This window comes from Sus scrofa, chromosome 14 (assembly GCF_054392235.1).
Source record: "Sus scrofa isolate SSC_HxYL_T2T_F1_AM1 chromosome 14, Sscrofa_HxYL_maternal_Yorkshire_Landrace_v2.0, whole genome shotgun sequence".
Lineage (NCBI taxonomy): Eukaryota > Metazoa > Chordata > Mammalia > Artiodactyla > Suidae > Sus > Sus scrofa.
The window spans coordinates 2,099,210-2,124,523 of record NC_139396.1 but is presented as its reverse complement, the minus strand read 5'-3'; positions in this window follow the sequence as shown (position 1 = coordinate 2,124,523).

The window sequence follows — 25,314 nt, the reverse complement described above, 5'->3', positions numbered from 1 at the left end:
TCCTGGTAAAATGCATCCCGATTGAATGCAGTAGATTCCATGCAGCATGATTGAATGCAGTAGATTTTTTGCAGCTTGGCCCAATGCATCCCGATTTAATGCAGTGGATTTTATTCAGCATGTCCCAAAACATCCCGATTGAATGCAGTGGATACCGTGCAGCATGCCTGATGAAGTGGATTTTATGCATCATGGCCAAAAGCATCCCGATTGAATGCCGAGGATTCCATGCAGCGTCATTGAATGCTGAGAATTCCATTCATTGTGGCGAAATGGATCACGATTGTGTGCAGTGGAGTCCATGCAGCGAGGCCAAATGCATCTCGATGGAATGCAGTGGATTTTATGCAGCATGGCCCCATGCAACCCGATTGAATGCCGTGGATTCCATGCAGCGTGGTGAAATGCATCCTGATTGAATGCAGTGGATTCCATGCAGCATGATTGAATGCAGTGGATTCCATGCAGCCTGGTAAAATGCATCCCTATTGAATGCATTGGATTCCATGCAGCGTGATTGAATTCAGTGTATTCCAGACAGCATGAAGTAATGGAACCCTATTGAATGCAGTTGATTTTATGCAGCATGATTGATTGCAGTGGATTCCTGCGGCATGAATGAATGCAGTGGATTTTTTGCAGCATGGCACAAAGCATTACGATTTAATGCAGTGGATTCCATGCAGCGTCATTGAATATAGAGGACTCCATGTATTGTGCCAAAATGGATCCCGATTGTACTCAGTGCAGTTGACGCAGTGAGGCCCAATGCATCCCGATTGAATGCAGTTGATTTAATGCAGCAGGGCCAAAAGCATCCCGATTGAAGGCAGTGGATTCCATGCAATGTCATTGAATGCAGTGTAATACATGCAGCCTGGTAACATGCATCCGGATTGAATGCAGTGGATTCCATGAAGCATGCTTGAATGCAGTGGATTCCATGCAGCCTGGTAAAATGCATCCCAATTGAATGCAATGGATTCCATGCAGCGTGATTTAATGCAGTGCATTCCAGGCAGCATGAAGAAATGGAACCCTATTGAATGCAGGGAATTTAATGCAGCATGATTGAATGCAGTGGATACCTGCAGCATGATTGAATGCTGTGGATTATTAGCAGCAAGGCCCAAAGTATTCCGAATGAATGCAGTGGATAACTGCAGCATGATTGAATGCAGTGGATTTTTTGCAGCATGGCCCAAATCATCCCGATTTAATGCAGGGGATTTTCTGCAGCATGTCCCAAAACATCCCGATTGAATCAGGTGGATTACATGCAGCATGATTGAATGCAGTGGATTTTATGCAGCATGGCCAAAAGCATCCCGATTGAATGCAGTGGATTCCATGCAGCGTCATTGAATGCAGAAGACTCCCTGCATTGTGGCACAATGGATCCCGTATGTATTCAGTTGAGTTCACGCAGTGAGGCCCAATGCATCCCGATTGAATGCAGTGGGTTTTATGCAGCATTGCCAAAAGTATCCCGATTGAGTGCAGTGGATTCCATGCAGCGTCATTGAATGCAGTGGATTCCATGCATTGTGATTGAATGCAGTGTAATTCATGCAGCGTGGTAAAATGCATCCCGATTGAATGCAGTGGATTCCATGCAGCATGATTGAATGCAGTGGATTCCATGCAGCCTGGTAAAATGCACCTCAATTAAATGATGTGGATTCCATGCATCCTGATTGAATGCAGTGGATTCCATGCAGCATGAAGAAATGGAACACTATTGAATGCAGGGTATTTTATGCAGCATGATTGAATGCTGTGGATTCCTGCAGCATGATTGAATGCAGTGGATTTTTTGCAACATGTCCCAAAGCATCTCTGATTTAATGCAGTGGATTCCATGCAGCGTCATTGAATGCTGAGAATTCCATTCATTGTGGCGAAATGGATCACGATTGTGTGCAGTGGAGTCCATGCAGCGAGGCCAAATGCATCTCGATGGAATGCAGTGGATTTTATGCAGCATGGCCCCATGCAACCCGATTGAATGCCGTGGATTCCATGCAGCGTGGTGAAATGCATCCTGATTGAACGCAGTGTATACCATTCAGTGTGGCTAATTGGATGCCTATTGAATGCAGTGGATTCTATGCATCGTTGCCCAATTGATCTCAATTGAATGCAGTGGATTCAATGCAGTGTGGTGCAATGGATACTGATTGAATGCAGTGGATTCAATGCAGCCTGGTAAAATTAATCCCGATTGAATGCAGAGGATTCCATGCAGTGTGATTTAATGCAGTGTGATCCATGCAGCATGAAGAAATGGAACCCTATTGAATGCAGTGGATTTTATGCAGCATGATTGAATGCAGTGGATTTTTTGCAGAATGGCCCAAAGCATCCTGATTTAATGCAGTGAATTTTCTGCAGCATGTCCCAAAACATCCCGACTGAATGCAGTGGATACGGTGCAGCATGATTGAATGCATTGGATTTTATGCAGCATGACCCACAATATCCCGATTGGATGCACTGGATTCCATGCAGCATGATTGAATGCAGTGGATTTTATGCAGCATGGCCAAAAGCATCCCGATAGAATGCAGTGGATTCCATGCAGCGTCATTGAATGCAGTGGATTCCATGCATTGTGATTGAATGCAGTGTAATTCATGCAGCGTGGTAAAATGCATCCCGATTGAATGCAGTGGATTCCATGCAGCCTGATTGAATGCAGTGGATTCCATGCAGCCTGATAAAATTCATTCCATTTGAATGCAGTGGATTCCATGCAGTGTGATTTAATGCAGTGTGATCCATGCAGCCTGGTAAAATGAATCCCGATTGAATGCAGTGGATTCCATGCAGCATAATTGAATGAGGTGGATTCCAGGCAGCATGAAGAAATGGAACCTTATTGAATGCAGGGTATTTTATGCAGCATGATTAAATGCAGTGGATTCCTGCAGCATGATTGAATGCAGTGGATTTTTTGCAGCTTGGCCCAAAGCATCCCGATTTAATGCAGTGGATTTTCTGCAGCATGTCCCAATACATCCCGATTGAATGCAGTGGATTTTATGCAGCATGGCCAAAAGCATCCCGATTGAATGCAGATGATTCCATGCAGCGTCATTGAATGCAGTGGATTCTATGCATTGTATTGAATGCAGTGGATTCCACGCATCCTGGTAAAATGCATCCCGATTGAATGCAGTAGATTCCATGCAGCATGATTGAATGCAGTGGATTTTTTGCAGCTTGGCCCAATGCATCCCGATTTAATGCAGTGGATTTTATTCAGCATGTCCCAAACATCCCGATTGAATGCAGTGGATACCGTGCAGCATGCCTGATGCAGTGGATTTTATGCAGCATGGCCAAAAGCATCCCGATTGAATGCAGAGGATTCCATGCAGCGTCATTGAATGCTGAGAATTCCATTCATTGTGGCGAAATGGATCACGATTGTGTGCAGTGGAGTCCATGCAGCGAGGCCAAATGCATCTCGATGGAATGCAGTGGATTTTATGCAGCATGGCCCCATGCAACCCGATTGAATGCCGTGGATTCCATGCAGCGTGGTGAAATGCATCCTGATTGAATGCAGTGGATTCCATGCAGCATGATTGAATGCAGTGGATTCCATGCAGCCTGGTAAAATGCATCCCTATTGCATGCATTGGATTCCATGCAGCGTGATTGAATTCAGTGTATTCCAGACAGCATGAAGTAATGGAACCCTATTGAATGCAGTGGATTTTATGCAGCATGATTGATTGCAGTGGATTCCTGCGGCATGAATGAATGCAGTGGATTTTTTGCAGCATGGCACAAAGCATTACGATTTAATGCAGTGGATTCCATGCAGCGTCATTGAATATAGAGGACTCCATGTATTGTGCCAAAATGGATCCCGATTGTACTCAGTGCAGTTGACGCAGTGAGGCCCAATGCATCCCGATTGAATGCAGTTGATTTAATGCAGCAGGGCCAAAAGCATCCCGATTGAAGGCAGTGGATTCCATGCAATGTCATTGAATGCAGTGTAATACATGCAGCCTGGTAACATGCATCCGGATTGAATGCAGTGGATTCCATGAAGCATGCTTGAATGCAGTGGATTCCATGCAGCCTGGTAAAATGCATCCCAATTGAATGCAATGGATTCCATGCAGCGTGATTTAATGCAGTGCATTCCAGGCAGCATGAAGAAATGGAACCCTATTGAATGCAGGGAATTTAATGCAGCATGATTGAATGCAGTGGATACCTGCAGCATGATTGAATGCTGTGGATTATTAGCAGCAAGGCCCAAAGTATTCCGAATGAATGCAGTGGATAACTGCAGCATGATTGAATGCAGTGGATTTTTTGCAGCATGGCCCAAATCATCCCGATTTAATGCAGGGGATTTTCTGCAGCATGTCCCAAAACATCCCGATTGAATCAGGTGGATTAGATGCAGCATGATTGAATGCAGTGGATTTTATGCAGCATGGCCAAAAGCATCCCGATTGAATGCAGTGGATTCCATGCAGCGTCATTGAATGCAGAAGACTCCCTGCATTGTGGCACAATGGATCCCGTATGTATTCAGTTGAGTTCACGCAGTGAAGCCAAATGCATCCCGATTGAATGCAGTGGGTTTTATGCAGCATTGCCAAAAGTATCCCGATTGAGTGCAGTGGATTCCATGCAGCGTCATTGAATGCAGTGGATTCCATGCATTGTGATTGAATGCAGTGTAATTCATGCAGCGTGGTAAAATGCATCCCGATTGAATGCAGTGGATTCCATGCAGCATGATTGAATGCAGTGGATTCCATGCAGCCTGGTAAAATGCACCTCAATTAAATGATGTGGATTCCATGCATCCTGATTGAATGCAGTGGATTCCATGCAGCATGAAGAAATGGAACACTATTGAATGCAGGGTATTTTATGCAGCATGATTGAATGCTGTGGATTCCTGCAGCATGATTGAATGCAGTGGATTTTTTGCAACATGTCCCAAAGCATCTCTGATTTAATGCAGTGGATTCCATGCAGCGTCATTGAATGCTGAGAATTCCATTCATTGTGGCGAAATGGATCACGATTGTGTGCAGTGGAGTCCATGCAGCGAGGCCAAATGCATCTCGATGGAATGCAGTGGATTTTATGCAGCATGGCCCCATGCAACCCGATTGAATGCCGTGGATTCCATGCAGCGTGGTGAAATGCATCCTGATTGAACGCAGTGTATACCATTCAGTGTGGCTAATTGGATGCCTATTGAATGCAGTGGATTCTATGCATCGTTGCCCAATTGATCTCAATTGAATGCAGTGGATTCAATGCAGTGTGGTGCAATGGATACTGATTGAATGCAGTGGATTCAATGCAGCCTGGTAAAATTAATCCCGATTGAATGCAGAGGATTCCATGCAGTGTGATTTAATGCAGTGTGATCCATGCAGCATGAAGAAATGGAACCATATTGAATGCAGTGGATTTTATGCAGCATGATTGAATGCAGTGGATTTTTTGCAGAATGGCCCAAAGCATCCTGATTTAATGCAGTGAATTTTCTGCAGCATGTCCCAAAACATCCCGACTGAATGCAGTGGATACGGTGCAGCATGATTGAATGCATTGGATTTTATGCAGCATGACCCACAATATCCCGATTGGATGCACTGGATTCCATGCAGCATGATTGAATGCAGTGGATATTATGCAGCATGGCCAAAAGCATCCCGATAGAATGCAGTGGATTCCATGCAGCGTCATTGAATGCAGTGGATTCCATGCATTGTGATTGAATGCAGTGTAATTCATGCAGCGTGGTAAAATGCATCCCGATTGAATGCAGTGGATTCCATGCAGCCTGATTGAATGCAGTGGATTCCATGCAGCCTGATAAAATTCATTCCATTTGAATGCAGTGGATTCCATGCAGTGTGATTTAATGCAGTGTGATCCATGCAGCCTGGTAAAATGAATCCCGATTGAATGCAGTGGATTCCATGCAGCATAATTGAATGAGGTGGATTCCAGGCAGCATGAAGAAATGGAACCTTATTGAATGCAGGGTATTTTATGCAGCATGATTAAATGCAGTGGATTCCTGCAGCATGATTGAATGCAGTGGATTTTTTGCAGCTTGGCCCAAAGCATCCCGATTTAATGCAGTGGATTTTCTGCAGCATGTCCCAATACATCCCGATTGAATGCAGTGGATTTTATGCAGCATGGCCAAAAGCATCCCGATTGAATGCAGATGATTCCATGCAGCGTCATTGAATGCAGTGGATTCTATGCATTGTATTGAATGCAGTGGATTCCATGCATCCTGGTAAAATGCATCCCGATCGAATGCAGTAGATTCCATGCAGCATGATTGAATGCAGTGGATTTTTTGCAGCTTGGCCCAATGCATCCCGATTTAATGCAGTGGATTTTATTCAGCATGTCCCAAAACATCCCGATTGAATGCAGTGGATACCGTGCAGCATGCCTGATGCAGTGGATTTTATGCATCATGGCCAAAAGCATCCCGATTGAATGCCGAGGATTCCATGCAGCGTCATTGAATGCTGAGAATTCCATTCATTGTGGCGAAATGGATCACGATTGTGTGCAGTGGAGTCCATGCAGCGAGGCCAAATGCATCTCGATGGAATGCAGTGGATTTTATGCAGCATGGCCCCATGCAACCCGATTGAATGCCGTGGACTCCATGCAGAGTGGTGAAATGCATCCTGATTGAACGCAGTGTATACCATTCAGTGTGGCTAATTGGATCCCTATTGAATGCAGTGGATTCTATGCATCGTTGCCCAATTGATCTCAATTGAATGCAGTGGATTCAATGCAGTGTGGTGCAATGGATACTGATTGAATGCAGTGGATTCAATGCAGCCTGGTAAAATTAATCCCGATTGAATGCAGAGGATTCCATGCAGTGTGATTTAATGCAGTGTGATCCATGCAGCATGAAGAAATGGAACCATATTGAATGCAGTGGATTTTATGCAGCATGATTGAATGCAGTGGATTTTTTGCAGAATGGCCCAAAGCATCCTGATTTAATGCAGTGAATTTTCTGCAGCATGTCCCAAAACATCCCGACTGAATGCAGTGGATACGGTGCAGCATGATTGAATGCATTGGATTTTATGCAGCATGACCCACAATATCCCGATTGGATGCACTGGATTCCATGCAGCATGATTGAATGCAGTGGATTTTATGCAGCATGGCCAAAAGCATCCCGATAGAATGCAGTGGATTCCATGCAGCGTCATTGAATGCAGTGAAATCCATGCAGCCTGGTAAAATGCATCCCGATTGAATGCAGTGGATTCCATGCAGCATGATTGAATGCAGTGGATTCCATGCAGCCTGGTAAAATGCATCCCTAATGAATGCATTGGATTCCATGCAGCGTGATTGAATTCAGTGTATTCCAGACAGCATGAAGTAATGGAACCCTATTGAATGCAGTTGATTTTATGCAGCATGATTGATTGCAGTGGATTCCTGCGGCATGAATGAATGCAGTGGATTTTTTGCAGCATGGCCCAAATCATCCCGATTTAATGCAGGGGATTTTCTGCAGCATGTCCCAAAACATCCCGATTGAATCAGGTGGATTACATGCAGCATGATTGAATGCAGTGGATTTTATGCAGCATGGCCAAAAGCATCCCGATTGAATGCAGTGGATTCCATGCAGCGTCATTGAATGCAGAAGACTCCCTGCATTGTGGCACAATGGATCCCGTATGTATTCAGTTGAGTTCACGCAGTGAGGCCCAATGCATCCCGATTGAATGCAGTGGGTTTTATGCAGCATTGCCAAAAGTATCCCGATTGAGTGCAGTGGATTCCATGCAGCGTCATTGAATGCAGTGGATTCCATGCATTGTGATTGAATGCAGTGTAATTCATGCAGCGTGGTAAAATGCATCCCGATTGAATGCAGTGGATTCCATGCAGCATGATTGAATGCAGTGGATTCCATGCAGCCTGGTAAAATGCACCTCAATTAAATGATGTGGATTCCATGCATCCTGATTGAATGCAGTGGATTCCATGCAGCATGAAGAAATGGAACACTATTGAATGCAGGGTATTTTATGCAGCATGATTGAATGCTGTGGATTCCTGCAGCATGATTGAATGCAGTGGATTTTTTGCAACATGTCCCAAAGCATCTCTGATTTAATGCAGTGGATTCCATGCAGCGTCATTGAATGCTGAGAATTCCATTCATTGTGGCGAAATGGATCACGATTGTGTGCAGTGGAGTCCATGCAGCGAGGCCAAATGCATCTCGATGGAATGCAGTGGATTTTATGCAGCATGGCCCCATGCAACCCGATTGAATGCCGTGGATTCCATGCAGCGTGGTGAAATGCATCCTGATTGAACGCAGTGTATACCATTCAGTGTGGCTAATTGGATGCCTATTGAATGCAGTGGATTCTATGCATCGTTGCCCAATTGATCTCAATTGAATGCAGTGGATTCAATGCAGTGTGGTGCAATGGATACTGATTGAATGCAGTGGATTCAATGCAGCCTGGTAAAATTAATCCCGATTGAATGCAGAGGATTCCATGCAGTGTGATTTAATGCAGTGTGATCCATGCAGCATGAAGAAATGGAACCATATTGAATGCAGTGGATTTTATGCAGCATGATTGAATGCAGTGGATTTTTTGCAGAATGGCCCAAAGCATCCTGATTTAATGCAGTGAATTTTCTGCAGCATGTCCCAAAACATCCCGACTGAATGCAGTGGATACGGTGCAGCATGATTGAATGCATTGGATTTTATGCAGCATGACCCACAATATCCCGATTGGATGCACTGGATTCCATGCAGCGTCATTGAATGCAGAAGACTCCCTGCATTGTGGCACAATGGATCCCGTATGTATTCAGTTGAGTTCACGCAGTGAGGCACAATGCATCCCGATTGAATGCAGTGGATTTTATGCAGCATGGCCAAAAGCATCCCAATTGAATGCAGTGGATTCCATGCAGCGTCATTGAATGCAGTGGATTCCATGCATTGTGATTGAATGCAGTGTAATTCATGCAGCGTGGTAAAATGCATCCCGATTGAATGCAGTGGATTCCATGCAGCATGATTGAATGCAGTGGATTCCATGCAGCCTGGTAAAATGCACCTCAATTAAATGATGTGGATTCCATGCATCCTGATTGAATGCAGTGGATTCCATGCAGCATGAAGAAATGGAACACTATTGAATGCAGGGTATTTTATGCAGCATGATTGAATGCTGTGGATTCCTGCAGCATGATTGAATGCAGTGGATTTTTTGCAACATGTCCCAAAGCATCTCTGATTTAATGCAGTGGATTCCATGCAGCGTCATTGAATGCTGAGAATTCCATTCATTGTGGCGAAATGGATCACGATTGTGTGCAGTGGAGTCCATGCAGCGAGGCCAAATGCATCTCGATGGAATGCAGTGGATTTTATGCAGCATGGCCCCATGCAACCCGATTGAATGCCGTGGATTCCATGCAGCGTGGTGAAATGCATCCTGATTGAACGCAGTGTATACCATTCAGTGTGGCTAATTGGATGCCTATTGAATGCAGTGGATTCTATGCATCGTTGCCCAATTGATCTCAATTGAATGCAGTGGATTCAATGCAGTGTGGTGCAATGGATACTGATTGAATGCAGTGGATTCAATGCAGCCTGGTAAAATTAATCCCGATTGAATGCAGAGGATTCCATGCAGTGTGATTTAATGCAGTGTGATCCATGCAGCATGAAGAAATGGAACCATATTGAATGCAGTGGATTTTATGCAGCATGATTGAATGCAGTGGATTTTTTGCAGAATGGCCCAAAGCATCCTGATTTAATGCAGTGAATTTTCTGCAGCATGTCCCAAAACATCCCGACTGAATGCAGTGGATACGGTGCAGCATGATTGAATGCATTGGATTTTATGCAGCATGACCCACAATATCCCGATTGGATGCACTGGATTCCATGCAGCATGATTGAATGCAGTGGATTTTATGCAGCATGGCCAAAAGCATCCCGATAGAATGCAGTGGATTCCATGCATTGTGATTGAATGCAGTGAAATCCATGCAGCCTGGTAAAATGCATCCCGATTGAATGCAGTGGATTCCATGCAGCATGATTGAATGCAGTGGATTCCATGCAGCCTGGTAAAATGCATCCCTATTGAATGCATTGGATTCCATGCAGCGTGATTGAATTCAGTGTATTCCAGACAGCATGAAGTAATGGAACCCTATTGAATGCAGTTGATTTTATGCAGCATGATTGATTGCAGTGGATTCCTGCGGCATGAATGAATGCAGTGGATTTTTTGCAGCATGGCCCAAATCATCCCGATTTAATGCAGGGGATTTTCTGCAGCATGTCCCAAAACATCCCGATTGAATCAGGTGGATTACATGCAGCATGATTGAATGAAGTGGATTTTATGAGGCATGGCCCAAAGCATCCCGATTGAATGCAGTGGATTCCATGCAGCGTCATGCAATGCAGAAGACTCCATGCATTGTGGCACAATGGATCCCGATTGTATTCAGTGCGGTTGACGCAGTGAGGCCCAATGCATCCCGATTGAATGCAGTGGATTATATGCAGCATGGCTAAAAGCATCCCGATTGAAGGCAGTGGATTCCATGCAGCATGATTGAATACAGTGGAGTATTTGCAGCATGGCCCAAAGCATCCTGATTGAATGCAGTGGATTTCATGCAGCGTCATTGAATGCAGAACATTCCATTCATTGTGGGGCAATGGATCTCGTTTGTATGCAGTGGAGACCATGCAGCGAGGCCCAATGCATCCCGATTGAATGCAGTGGATTTTATGCAGCATGGCCAAAAACATGGCGATTGGATGCAGTGGATTCCTTGCTGCATGATTGAATGCAGTGTACTTTATGCAGCATGGCCAAAAGCATCCCGATAGAATGCAGTGGATTCCATGCAGCGTCACTGAATGCAGTGGATTCCATGCATTGTGATGGAATGCAGTGTAATCCAGGCAGCCTGGTAAAATGCATCCCGATAGAATGCAGTGGATTCCATGTATTGTGATTGAATGCAGTGGATTTCATGCAGCGTCATTGAATGCAGAACATTCCATACATTGTGGTGCAATGGATCTCATTTGTATGCAGTGGAGACCATGCAGCGAGGCCCAATGCATCCCGATTGAATGCAGTGGATTTTATGTAGCATGGACCAAAATATCCTGATTGGATGCAGTGGATTCCTTGCTGCATGATTGAATGCAGTGTATTTTATGCAGCATGGCCCAAAACATCCCGATTGAATGCAGTGGATTCCATGCAGCTTGATTGAATGCAGTGGAATCCATGCAGCCTGATAAAATTCATTCCAATTGAATGCAGTGGATTCCATGCAGTGTGATTTAATGCAGTGTGATCCATGCTTCATGAAGAAATTGAACCCTATTTAATGCAGTGGATTTTATGCAGCATGATTGAATGCAGTGAATTCCTTCAGCATGATTGAATGCAGTGGATTTTTGCAGCATGGCCCAAAGCATCCCGATTTAATGCAGTGGATTTTATGCAGCATGGCCAAAAGCATCCCGATTGAATGCAGTGGATACCATGCAGCATGATTGAATGCAGTGCATATTATGCACCATGGCCAAAAGCATCCCGATTGAATGCAGTGGATTCCATGCAGCGTCATTGAATGCAGTGGATTCCATGCTTGTGATTGAATGCAGTGTAATTCATGCAGCCTGGTAAAATGCATCCCGATTGAATGCAGTGGATTCCATGCAGCATGATTGAATGCATTCGATTCCATGCAGACTGGTAAAATGCATCCCTATTGAATGCATTGGATTCCATGCAGCATGATTGAATTCAGTGTATTCCAGGGAGCATGAAGTAATGGAACCCTATTGAATGAAGTGTATTTTATTTAGCATGATTGAATGCAGTGGATTCCTGCAGCATGAATGAATGCAGTGGAATTTTTGCAGCATGTCCCCAAGCATCCCGATTGAATGCCGTGGATTCCATGCAGCCTGGTAAAATGCATCCCAATTAAATGCTGTGGATTCCATGCAGCATGATTGAATGAAGTCGATTCCATGCAGCATGAAGAAATGGAACCCTATTGAATGCAGGGGATTTTATGCAGCATGATTGAATGCAGTGGATTCCTTCAGCATGATTGAATGCAGTGGATTTTTTGCAGCATGGCCAAAAGCATCTCGATTTAATGCAGTGGATTCCATGCAGCGTCATTGAATGCAGAGGACTCCCTTCATTGTGGCACAATGGATCCCGTATGTATTCAGTGGAGTCCACGCAGTGAGGCCCAATGCATCCCGATTGAATGCAGTGGATTTTATGCAGCATGGCCCCATGCATCCCGATTGAATGCCGTGGATTCCATGCAGCGTGGTGAAAGGCATCCTGATTGATTGCAGTGTATACCATTCAGTATGGCTAAATGGATACCAATTGAATGCAGTGGATTCTATGCAGCATGGCCCAATTGATCTCAATTGAATGCAGTGGTGTCAATGCAGTGTGGTGCAATGGATTCTGATTGAATGCAGTGGATTCCATGCATCATGGCGCAATGGATCCCAATTGTATGCAGTGAAATAAATGCAGCGTGATTGAATGCAGTGTATTCCATGCAGCATGGTAAAAGTCATCCCGGTTGAATGCAGTTAATTCCATGCAGTGTGATTAAATGCAGTGTGATCAATGCTGCATGAAGAAATGGAACCTTATTGAATGCAGTGGATTTTATGCAGCATGATTGAATGCAGTGTATTTTTTGCGGCATGGCCCAAAGCATCCCGATTTAATGGAGTGGATTTTAGGCAGCATGTCAAAAAACATCCCGATTGAATGCAGTGGATACCATGCAGCATGATTGAATGCAGTGGATTTTATGGACCATGGCCAAAAGCATGCGGATTGAAGGCAGTGGATTCCATGCAGCGTCATTGAATGCAGTGGATTCCATGCATTGTGATTGAATGCAGTGTAATCCATGCAGCCTGGTAAAATGCATCCCGATTGAATGCAGTGGATTCCATGCAGCATGATTGAATGCAGTGGATTCCATGCAGCATGAAGAAAATGAACCCTATTGAATGCAGTGGATTTTATGCAGCATGATTGAATGCAGTGGATTCCTGAAGCATGATTGAATGCAGTGTATTTTTTGAAGCTTGGCCCAAAGCATCCCGATTTACTGCAGTGGATATTCTGCAGCATGTCCCAAAACATCCCGATTGAATGCAGTGGATACCGTGCAGCATGATTGAATGCAGTGGATTTTAGGCAGCATGGCCAAAAGCATCCCGATAGAATGCAGTGGATTCCATGCAGCGTCATTGAATGCAGTGGGTTCCATGCATTGTGATTGAATGCAGTGAAATCCATGCAGCCTGGTAAAATGCATCCCTATTGAATGCATTGGATTCCATGCAGCGTGATTGAATTCAGTGTATTCCAGACAGCATGAAGTAATGGAACCCTATTGAATGCAGTGGATTTTATGCAGCATGATTGAATGCAGTGGATTCCTGCGGCATGAATGAATGCAGTGGATTTTTTGCAGCATGGCACAAAGCATTACGATTTAATGCAGTGGATTCCATGCAGCGTCATTGAATATAGAGGACTCCATGTATTGTGCCAAAATGGATCCCGATTGTACTCAGTGCAGTTGACGCAGTGAGGCCCAATGCATCCCGATTGAATGCAGTTGATTTAATGCAGCAGGGCCAAAAGCATCCCGATTGAAGGCAGTGGATTCCATGCAATGTCATTGAATGCAGTGTAATACATGCAGCCTGGTAACATGCATCCGGATTGAATGCAGTGGATTCCATGAAGCATGCTTGAATGCAGTGGATTCCATGCAGCCTGGAAAAATGCATCCCAATTGAATGCAATGGATTCCATGCAGCGTGATTTAATGCAGTGCATTCCAGGCAGCATGAAGAAATGGAACCCTATTGAATGCAGGGAATTTAATGCAGCATGATTGAATGCAGTGGATACCTGCAGCATGATTGAATGCTGTGGATTATTAGCAGCAAGGCCCAAAGTATTCCGAATGAATGCAGTGGATACCTGCAGCATGATTGAATGCAGAGGATTTTTTGCAGCATGGCCCAAATCATCCCGATTTAATGCAGGGGATTTTCTGCAGCATGTCCCAAAACATCCCGATTGAATCAGGTGGATTAGATGCAGCATGATTGAATGCAGTGGATTTTATGCAGCATGGCCAAAAGCATCCCGATTGAATGCAGTGGATTCCATGCAGCGTCATTGAATGCAGAAGACTCCCTGCATTGTGGCACAATGGATCCCGTATGTATTCAGTTGAGTTCACGCAGTGAGGCCCAATGCATCCCGATTGAATGCAGTGGGTTTTATGCAGCATTGCCAAAAGTATCCCGATTGAGTGCAGTGGATTCCATGCAGCGTCATTGAATGCAGTGGATTCCATGCATTGTGCTTGAATGCAGTGTAATCCATGCAGCGTGGTAAAATGCATCCCGATTGAATGCAGTGGATTCCATGCAGCATGATTGAATGCAGTGGATTCCATGCAGCCTGGTAAAATGCACCTCAATTAAATGATGTGGATTCCATGCATCCTGATTGAATGCAGTGTATTCCATGCAGCATGAAGAAATGGAACCCTATTGAATGCAGGGTATTTTATGCAGCATGATTGAATGCTGTGGATTCCTGCAGCATGATTGAATGCAGTGGATTTTTTGCAACATGTCCCAAAGCATCTCTGATTTAATGCAGTGGATTCCATGCAGCGTCATTGAATGCTGAGAATTCCATTCATTGTGGCGAAATGGATCACGATTGTGTGCAGTGGAGTCCATGCAGCGAGGCCAAATGCATCTCGATGGAATGCAGTGGATTTTATGCAGCATGGCCCCATGCAACCCGATTGAATGCCGTGGATTCCATGCAGCGTGGTGAAATGCATCCTGATTGAACGCAGTGTATACCATTCAGTGTGGCTAATTGGATCCCTATTGAATGCAGTGGATTCTATGCATCGTTGCCCAATTGATCTCAATTGAATGCAGTGGATTCAATGCGGTGTGGTGCAATGGATACTGATTGAATGCAGTGGATTCCATGCAGCCTGGTAAAATTAATCCCGATTGAATGCAGAGGATTCCATGCAGTGTGATTTAATGCAGTGTGATCCATGCAGCATGAAGAAATGGAACCATATTGAATGCAGTGGATTTTATGCAGCATGATTGAATGCAGTGGATTTTTTGCAGAATGGCCCAAAGCATCCTGATTTAATGCAGTGAATTTTCTGCAGCATGTCCCAAAATATCCCGACTGAATGCAGTGGATACGGTGCAGCATGATTGAATGCATTGGATTTTATGCAGCATGACCCAAAATATCCCTATTGGAGGCAGTGAATTCCATGCAGCATGATTGAATGCAGTGTATTTTATGCAGGAGGGCCAAAAGCATCCCGATAGAATGCAGTGGATTCCATGCAGCGTCGTTGAATGCAGTGGATTCCTGGCAGCTTGATTGAATGCAGTGTAATCCATGCAGCCTGGTAAAATGCATCCCGATTGAATGCAGTGGATTCCATGTATTGTGATTGAATGCAGTGTAATCCATGTAGCGTGGTAAAATGCATCCCGATTGAATGCAGTGGATTTTATGCAGCCTGATTGAATGCAGTGGATTCCATGCAGCCTGGTAAAATGCATCCCAATTAAATGCTGTGGATTCCATGCAGCATGATTGAAAGAAGTGGATTACATGCAGCATGAAGAAATGGAACCCTATTGAAGGCAGGGGATATTATGCAGCATGATTGAATGCAGTGGATTCCTTCAGCATGATTGAATGCAGTGGAATTTTTGCAGCATGTCCCAAAGCATCTCGATTTAATGCAGTGGATTCCATGCAGCGTCATTGAATGCAAAAAATTCCATTCATTGTGGCGAAATGGATCACGATTGTGTGCAGTGGAGTCCATGCAGCGAGGCCAAATGCATCTCGATTGAATGCAGTGGATTTTATGCAGCATGGCCAAACGAATACCAATTGAATGCCGTGGATTCCATGCAGCGTGGTGAAATGCATCCTGATTGAACGCAGTGTATACAATTCAGTGTGGCTAAATGGATCCCCATTCAATGCAGTGGATTCCATGCATCCTGGTAAAATGCATCCCGATTGAATGCAGTATATTCCATGCAGCATGATTGAATGCAGTGGATTTTTTGCAGCTTGGCCCAATGCATCCCGATTTAATGCAGTGGATTTTATTCAGCATGTCCCAAAACATCCCGATTGAATGCAGTGGATACCGTGCAGCATGATTGAATGCAGTGGATTCCATGCAGCATGAAGAAATTGAACCCTGTGGAATGCAGTGGATTCCATGCAGTGTGATTGAATGCAGTGGATTCCTGCAGCATGATTGAATGCAGTGGATTTTTTGAAGCTTGGCCAAAAGCATCCCGATTTACTGCAGTGGATTTTTTGCAGCATGTCCGAAAACATCCCGATTGAATGCATTGGATACCGTGCAGCATGATTGAATGCATTGGGTTTTATGCAGCATGGCCAAAAGCATCCCGATTCAATGCAGATGATTCCATGCAGCGTCATTGAATGCAGTGGATTCCATGCATTGTGCTTGAATGCAGTGTAATCCATGCAGCCTGGTAAAATGCATCCCGATTGAATGCAGTGGATTCCATGAAGCATGATTGAATGCAGTGGATTCCATGCAGCCTGGTAAAATGCATCCCTATTGAATGCATTGGATTCCATGCAGCGTGATTGAATTCAGTGTATTCCAGGCAGCATGAAGTAATGGAATCCTATTGAATGAAGTGTCTTTTATGCAGCATGATTGAATGCCGTGGATTCCTGCAGCATGATTGAATGCAGTGGATGTTTTGCAGCATGGCCCAAAACATCCCGATTGAATGCAGTGGATTTTAGGCAGCATGTCCCAAAACATCCCGATTGAATGCAGTGGATACCATGCAGCAAGATTGAATGCAGTGGATTTTATGCACCATGGCCAAAAGCATCCCGATTGAAGGCAGTGTATTCCATGCAGCGTCATTTACGCAGTGGATACCATGCATTGTAATTGAATGCAGTGTAATCCATGCAGCCTGGTAAAATGCATCCCGATTGAATGCAATGGATTCCATGCAGCATGATTGAATGCAGTGGATTCCATGCGGCATGCGTGAATGCAGTGGATTCCATGCAGCCTGGTAAAATGCATCCCAATTGAATGCAGTGGATTCCATGCAGCGTGATTTAATGCAGTGTATTCCAGGCAGCATGAAGAAAGGTAACCCTATTAAATGCAGTGGATACCTACAGCATGATTAAATGCAGTGGATTATTTGCAGCATGGCCCAAAGCATCCCGATTGAATGCATTGGATTCCTGTAGCATAATTGAATGCAGTGGATTTTTTGCAGCATGTCCCAAAGCATCCCGATTGAATGCAGTGGATTCCATGCAGCGTCATTGAATGCAGAACATTCCATACATTGTGGTGCTATGGATCTCGTTTGTATGCAGTGGAGACCATGCAGCCAGACCCAATGCATCCCGATTGAATGCAGTGGATTTTAGGAAGCATGGCCCAAAATATGCCGATATGATGCAATGGATTCCATGCAGCATGATTGAATGCAGTGTATTTTATGCAGCATGGCCAAAATCATCCCGATTGAATGCAGTGGATTCCATGCAGCGTCATTGAATGCAGTGGATTCCATGAATTGTGAATGAATGCAGTGTAATTCATGCAGCCTTGTAAAAAGAATCCCAATTGAATGCAGTGGATTCCATGCAGCTTGATTGAATGCAGTGCATACAATGAAGCCTGGTAAAATTCATCCTGATTGAATGCAGTAGATTCCATGCAGTGTGATTGAGTGCCTTGTGATCCATGCAGCAGGCAGAAATGGAACCCTAATGAATGCAGTGGATTTTATGCAGCATGATTGAATGCAGTGGATTCCTGCAGCATGAATGAATGCAGTGGATTTTTTGCAGCATGGCCCAAAGCATCCCGATTGAATGCAGTGGATATTAGGCAGCATGTCCCAAAACATCCCGATTGAATGCAGTGGATACCATGCAGCATGATTGAATGAAGTGGATTCCTGCAGCATGAATGAATGCAGTGGATTTTTTGCAGCATGTCCCCAAGCATCCCGATTGAATGCCATGGATTCCATGCAGCGTGGTGAAATGCATCCTGATTGAACGCAGTGTATACAATGCAGCGTGGCTAAATGGATCCCCATTGAATGGAGTGGATTCTATGCAGCGTGGCCCAATTGATCTCAACTGATGGCAGTGGATTCAATGCATCATGGCGCAATGGATCCCAATTGAATGCAGTGAAATAGAAGCAGCGTGATTGAATGCTGTGTATTCCATGCAGCATGGTAAAATTCATCCCGATTGAATGCAGTGGATTACATGCAGCTTGATTGAATGCAGTGGATTCAATGCAGCCTGGTAAAAATCATCCCAATTGAATGCAGTGGATTCCATGCAGTGTGATTGAATGCAGTGTGACCATGCAGCATGACGAAATTGAACCCTATTGAATGCAGTCGATTTTATGCATCATGGCCAAAATCATCCCGATTGAATGCAGTGGATTCCATGCAGCGTCCTTGAATGCAGTGGATTCCATGCATTGTGATTGAATGCAGTGTAAAACATGCAGCCTGGTAAAAGGCATCCCGATTGAATGCTGTAGATTCCATGCAGCATGATTGAATGCAGTTGATTCCATGCAGCATGAAGAAATTGAACCCTATTGAATGCAGTGGATTTTATGCAGCATGATTGAATGCAGTGAATTCCTTCAGCATGATTGAATGCAGTGGATTTTTGCAGCATGGCCCAAAGCATCCCGATTTAATGCAGTGGATTTTACGCAGCATGGCCAAAAGCATCCCGATTGAATGCAGTGGATACCATGCAGCATGATTGAATGCAGTGCATATTATGCACCATGGCAAAAGCATCCCGATTGAATGCAGTGGATTCCATGCAGCGTCATTGAATGCAGTGGATTCCATGCTTGTGATTGAATGCAGTGTAATTCATGCAGCCTGGTAAAATGAATCCCGATTGAATGCAGTAGATTCCATGCAGCATGATTGAATGCAGTGGATTTTTTGCAGCTTGGCCCAATGCATCCCGATTTAATGCAGTGGATTTTATTCAGCATGTCCCAAAACATCCCGATTGAATGCAGTGGATACTGTGCAGCATGACTGATGCAGTGGATTTTATGCAGCATGGCCAAAAGCATCCCGATTGAACGCAGAGGATTCCATGCAGCGTCATTGAATGAAGTGGATTCCATGCATTGTGCTTGAATGCAGTGTAATCCATGCAGCCTGGTAAAATGCATCCCGATTGAATGCAGTGGATTCCATGCAGCATGATTGAATGCAGTCGATTCCATTCAGACTGGTAAAATGCATCCCTATTGAATGCATTGGATTCCATGCAGCATGATTGAATTCAGTGTATTCCAGGGAGCATGAAGTAATGGAACCCTATTGAATGAAGTGTATTTTATGCACCATGATTGAATGCACTGAATTCCTGCAGCATGAATGAATGCAGTGGATTTTTTGCAGCATGTCCCCAAGCATCCCGATTGAATGCCGTGGATTCCATGCAGCCTGGTAAAATGCATCCCAATTAAATGCTGTGGATTCCATGCAGCATGATTGAATGAAGTGGATTCCATGCAGCATGAAGAAATGGAACCCTATTGAATGCAGGGGATTTTATGCAGCATGATTGAATGCAGTGGTTTCCTTCAGCATGATTGAATGCAGTGGATTTTTTGCAGCATGTCCCAAAGCATCTCTGATTTAATGCAGTGGATTCCATGCAGCGTCATTGAATGCTGAGAATTCCATTCATTGTGGCGAAATGGATCACGATTGTGTGCAGTGGAGTCCATGCAGCGAGGCCAAATGCATCTCGATGGAATGCAGTGGATTTTATGCAGCATGGCCCCATGCAACCCGATTGAATGCCGTGGATTCTATGCAGCGTGGTGAAATGCATCCTGATTGAACGCAGTGTATACAATTCAGTGTGGCTAATTGGATCCCTATTGAATGCAGTGGATTCTATGCATCGTTGCCCAATTGATCTCAATTGAATGCAGTGGATTCAATGCAGTGTGGTGCAATGGATACTGATTGAATGCAGGGAATTCAATGCAGCATGGTAAAATTAATCCCGATTGAATGCAGAGGATTCCATGCAGTGTGATTTAATGCAGTGTGATCCATGCAGCATGAAGAAATGGAACCATATTGAATGCAGTGGATTTTATGCAGCATGATTGAATGCAGTGGATTTTTTGCAGAATGGCCCAAAGCATCCTGATTTAATGCAGTGAATTTTCTGCAGCATGTCCCAAAACATCCCGACTGAATGCAGTGGATACGGTGCAGCATGATTGAATGCATTGGATTTTATGCAGCATGACCCACAATATCCCGATTGGATGCACTGGATTCCATGCAGCATGATTGAATGCAGTGGATTTTATGCAGCATGGCCAAAAGCATCCCGATAGAATGCAGTGGATTCCATGCAGCGTCATTGAATGCAGTGGATTCCATGCATTGTGATTGAATGCAGTGTAATTCATGCAGCGTGGTAAAATGCATCCCGATTGAATGCAGTGGATTCCATGCAGCCTGATTGAATGCAGTGGATTCCATGCAGCCTGGTAAAATTCATTCCATTTGAATGCAGTGGATTCCATGCAGTGTGATTTAATGCAGTGTGATCCATGCAGCCTGGTAAAATGAATCCCGATTGAATGCAGTGGATTCCATGCAGCATAATTGAATGAGGTGGATTCCAGGCAGCATGAAGAAATGGAACCTTATTGAATGCAGGGTATTTTATGCAGCATGATTAAATGCAGTGGATTCCTGCAGCATGATTGAATGCAGTGGATTTTTTGCAGCTTGGCCCAAAGCATCCCGATTTAATGCAGTGGATTTTCTGCAGCATGTCCCAATACATCCCGATTGAATGCAGTGGATTTTATGCAGCATGGCCAAAAGCATCCCGATTGAATGCAGATGATTCCATGCAGCGTCATTGAATGCAGTGGATTCTATGCATTGTATTGAATGCAGTGGATTCCACGCATCCTGGTAAAATGCATCCCGATTGAATGCAGTAGATTCCATGCAGCATGATTGAATGCAGTGGATTTTTTGCAGCTTGGCCCAATGCATCCCGATTTAATGCAGTGGATTTTATTCAGCATGTCCCAAAACATCCCGATTGAATGCAGTGGATACCGTGCAGCATGACTGATGCAGTGGATTTTATGCAGCATGGCCAAAAGCATCCCGATTGAATGCAGAGGATTCCATGCAGCGTCATTGAATGAAGTGGATTCAATGCATTGTGCTTGAATGCAGTGTAATCCATGCAGCCTGGTAAAATGCATCCCGATTGAATGCAGTGGATTCCATGCAGCATGATTGAATGCAGTCGATTCCATGCAGACTGGTAAAATGCATCCCAATTAATTGCTGTGGATTCCATGCAGCATGATTGAATGAAGTCGATTCCATGCAGCATGAAGAAATGGAACCCTATTGAATGCAGGGGATTTTATGCAGCATGATTGAATGCAGTGGTTTCCTTCAGCATGATTGAATGCAGTGGATTTTTTGCAGCATGGCCAAAAGCATCTCGATTTAATGCAGTGGATTCCATGCAGCGTCATTGAATGCAGAAAATTCAATTCATTGTGGCGAAATGGATCACGATTGTGTGCAGTGGAGTCCATGCATCGAGGCCAAATGCATCTCGATTGAATGCAGTGGATTTTATGCAGCATGGCCACAAGCATCCCGATTGAATGCCGTGGATTCCATGCAGCGTGGTGAAATTCATCCTGATTGAACGCAGTGTATACAATTCAGTGTGGCTAAATGGATCCCCATTCATTGCAGTGGATTCTATGCAGTGTGGCCCAATTGATCTCAACTGAATGAAGTGGATTCCATGCATCATGGTGCAATGGATCCCAATTGAATGCAGTGAAATCGATGCAGCGTGATTGAATGCAGTGTATTCCATGCAGCCTGGTAAAATGCATCCCGATTGAATGCAGTGGATTCCATGCAGCATGATTGAATGCAGTGGATTCAATACAGCCTGGTAAAATTCATCCCGATTGAATGCAGTGGATTCCATGCAGTGTCATTTAATGCAGATGACTCCCTGCATTGTGGCACAATGGATCCCGTATGTATTCAGTGGTGTCCACGCAGTGAGGCCCAATGCATCCCGATTGAATGCAGTGGATTTTATGCAGCATTGCCCCATACATCCCGATTGAATGCCGTGGATTCCATGCAGCGTGGTGAAATACATCCTGATTGAATGCAGTGTATACCATTCAGTATGGCTAAATGGATACCAATTGAATGCAGTGGAGTCTATGCAGCATGGCCCAATTGATCTCAATTGAATGCAGTGGTGTCAATGCAGTGTGGTGCAATGGATTCTGATTGAATGCAGTGGATTCCATGCATCATGGCGCAATGGATCCCAATTGTATGCAGTGAAATAAATGCAGCGTGATTGAATGCAGTGTATTCCATGCAGCATGGTAAAAGTCATCCCGGTTGAATGCAGTTAATTCCATGCAGTGTGATTGAATGCAGTGTGATCCATGCAGCATGCAGAAATGGAACCCTATTGAATGCAGTGGATTTTATGCAGCATGATTGAATGCAGTGGATTCCTGTGGCATGAATGAATGCAGTGGATTTTTTGCAGCATGGCACAAAGCATTACGATTTAATGCAGTGGATTCCATGCAGCGTCATTGAATATAGAGGACTCCATGTATTGTGCCAAAATGGATCCCGATTGTACTCAGTGCAGTTGACGCAGTGAGGCCCAATGCATCCCGATTGAATGCAGTTGATTTAATGCAATGTCATTGAATGCAGTGTAATACATGCAGCCTGGTAAAATGCATCCCGATTGAATGCAGTGTATTCCATGTATTGTGAATGAATGCAGTGTAATACATGCAGCGTGGTAAAATGCATCCTGAATGAATGCAGTGGATTCCATGCAGCATGATTGAATGCAGTGGACTCCATGCAGCCTGGTAAAATTCATCTCAATTAAATGCTGTGGATTCCATGCAGCTTGATTGAATGCAGTGTATTCCATGCAGCATGAAGAAATGGAACCCTATTGAATGCAGGGGATTTTATGCAGCATGATTGAATGCAGTGGATTCCTGCAGAATTATTGAATGCAGTGGATTTTTTGCAGCATGTCCCAAAGCATCTCTATTTTATGCAGTGGATTCCATGCAGCGTCATTGAATGCAGAGTATTCCATTCATTGTGGCGAAATGTATCAGGATTGTGTGCTGTGGAGTCAATGCAGCGAGGCCAAATGCATCTCGATTGAATGCAGGGGAATTTATGCAGCATGGCCAAAAGCATCCCGATTGAAGGCAGTGGATTCCATGCAGCATGATTGAATGCAGTGGATTATTTGCAGCATGGCCCAAAGCATCCCGATTGAATGCAGTGGATTCCATGCAGCGTCATTGAATTCAGTGGATTCCATGCATTGTGATTGAATGCAGTGTAATCCATGCAGCCTGGTAAAATGCATCCCGATTGAATGCAGTGGATTCCATGCAGAATGATTGAATGCAGTGGATTCCTGCAGCATGATTGAATGCAGTGTATTTTTTGAAGCTTGGCCCAAAGCATCCCGATTTACTGCAGTGGATATTCTGCAGCATGTCCCAAAACATCCCAATTGAATGCAGTGGATACCGTGCAGCATGTTTGAATGCAGTGGATTTTATGCAGCATGGCCAAAAGCATCCTGATTGAATGCAGTGGATTCCATGCAGCCTCATTGAATGCAGTGGATTCCATGCATTGTGATTGAATGCAGTGAAATCCATGCAGCCTGGTAAAATGCATCCCGATTGAATGCAGTGGATTCCATGCAGCATGATTGAATGCAGTGGATTCCATGCAGCCTGGTAAAATGCATCCCTATTGAATGCATTGGATTCCATGCAGCGTGATTGAATTCAGTGTATTCCAGACAGCATGAAGTAATGGAACCCTATTGAATGCAGTTGATTTTATGCAGCATGATTGATTGCAGTGGATTCCTGCGGCATGAATGAATGCAGTGGATTTTTTGCAGCATGGCACAAAGCATTACGATTTAATGCAGTGGATTCCATGCAGCGTCATTGAATATAGAGGACTCCATGTATTGTGCCAAAATGGATCCCGATTGTACTCAGTGCAGTTGACGCAGTGAGGCCCAATGCATCCCGATTGAATGCAGTTGATTTAATGCAGCAGGGCCAAAAGCATCCCGATTGAAGGCAGTGGATTCCATGCAATGTCATTGAATGCAGTGTAATACATGCAGCCTGGTAACATGCATCCGGATTGAATGCAGTGGATTCCATGAAGCATGCTTGAATGCAGTGGATTCCATGCAGCCTGGTAAAATGCATCCCAATTGAATGCAGTGGATTCCATGCAGCGTGAAGTGTTGGAACCCTATTAAATGCAGTGGATTTTATGCAGCATGGCCCAAAGCATCCTGATTGAATGCAGTGGAGTCCATGGAGCATCATTGAATGCAGTGTATTCCATGCCTTGTGGCGCAATGGATCCCGATTGTATGCAGTGGAGTCCATGCAGCGTGATGAATGCATGAATTCCAGGCAGCCTGGTTAAATGCATCCCGATTGAATGCAGTGGTTTACATGCAGCGTGATTGAATGCAGTGGATTCCATGCAGGGTGAAGAAATGGAACCCTATTTAATGCAGTGGATTCCATGCAGCATGATAGAATGCAGTGGTTTCCTGCAGCATTATTGAATGCAGTGGATTCCATGCACCCTGGAAAAATGCATCCTGATTGAATGCAGTGGATTCCATGCAGCGTGATTAAATGCAGTGGATTCCATGCAGCTTGGTAAAATGCCTCCTGATTGAATGCAGTGGATTCCATGCAGCGTGATTGATATCAGTGTATTCCATGCAGCATGAAGAAAGGGAACCCTATTGATTGCAGTGGAGTTTATGCAGAATGGCCCAAAGCATCCCGATTGAATGCAGTGGATTCAATGCAGCGTCATTGAATGCAGAGGATTCCATGCATTGTTGCGCAATGGAT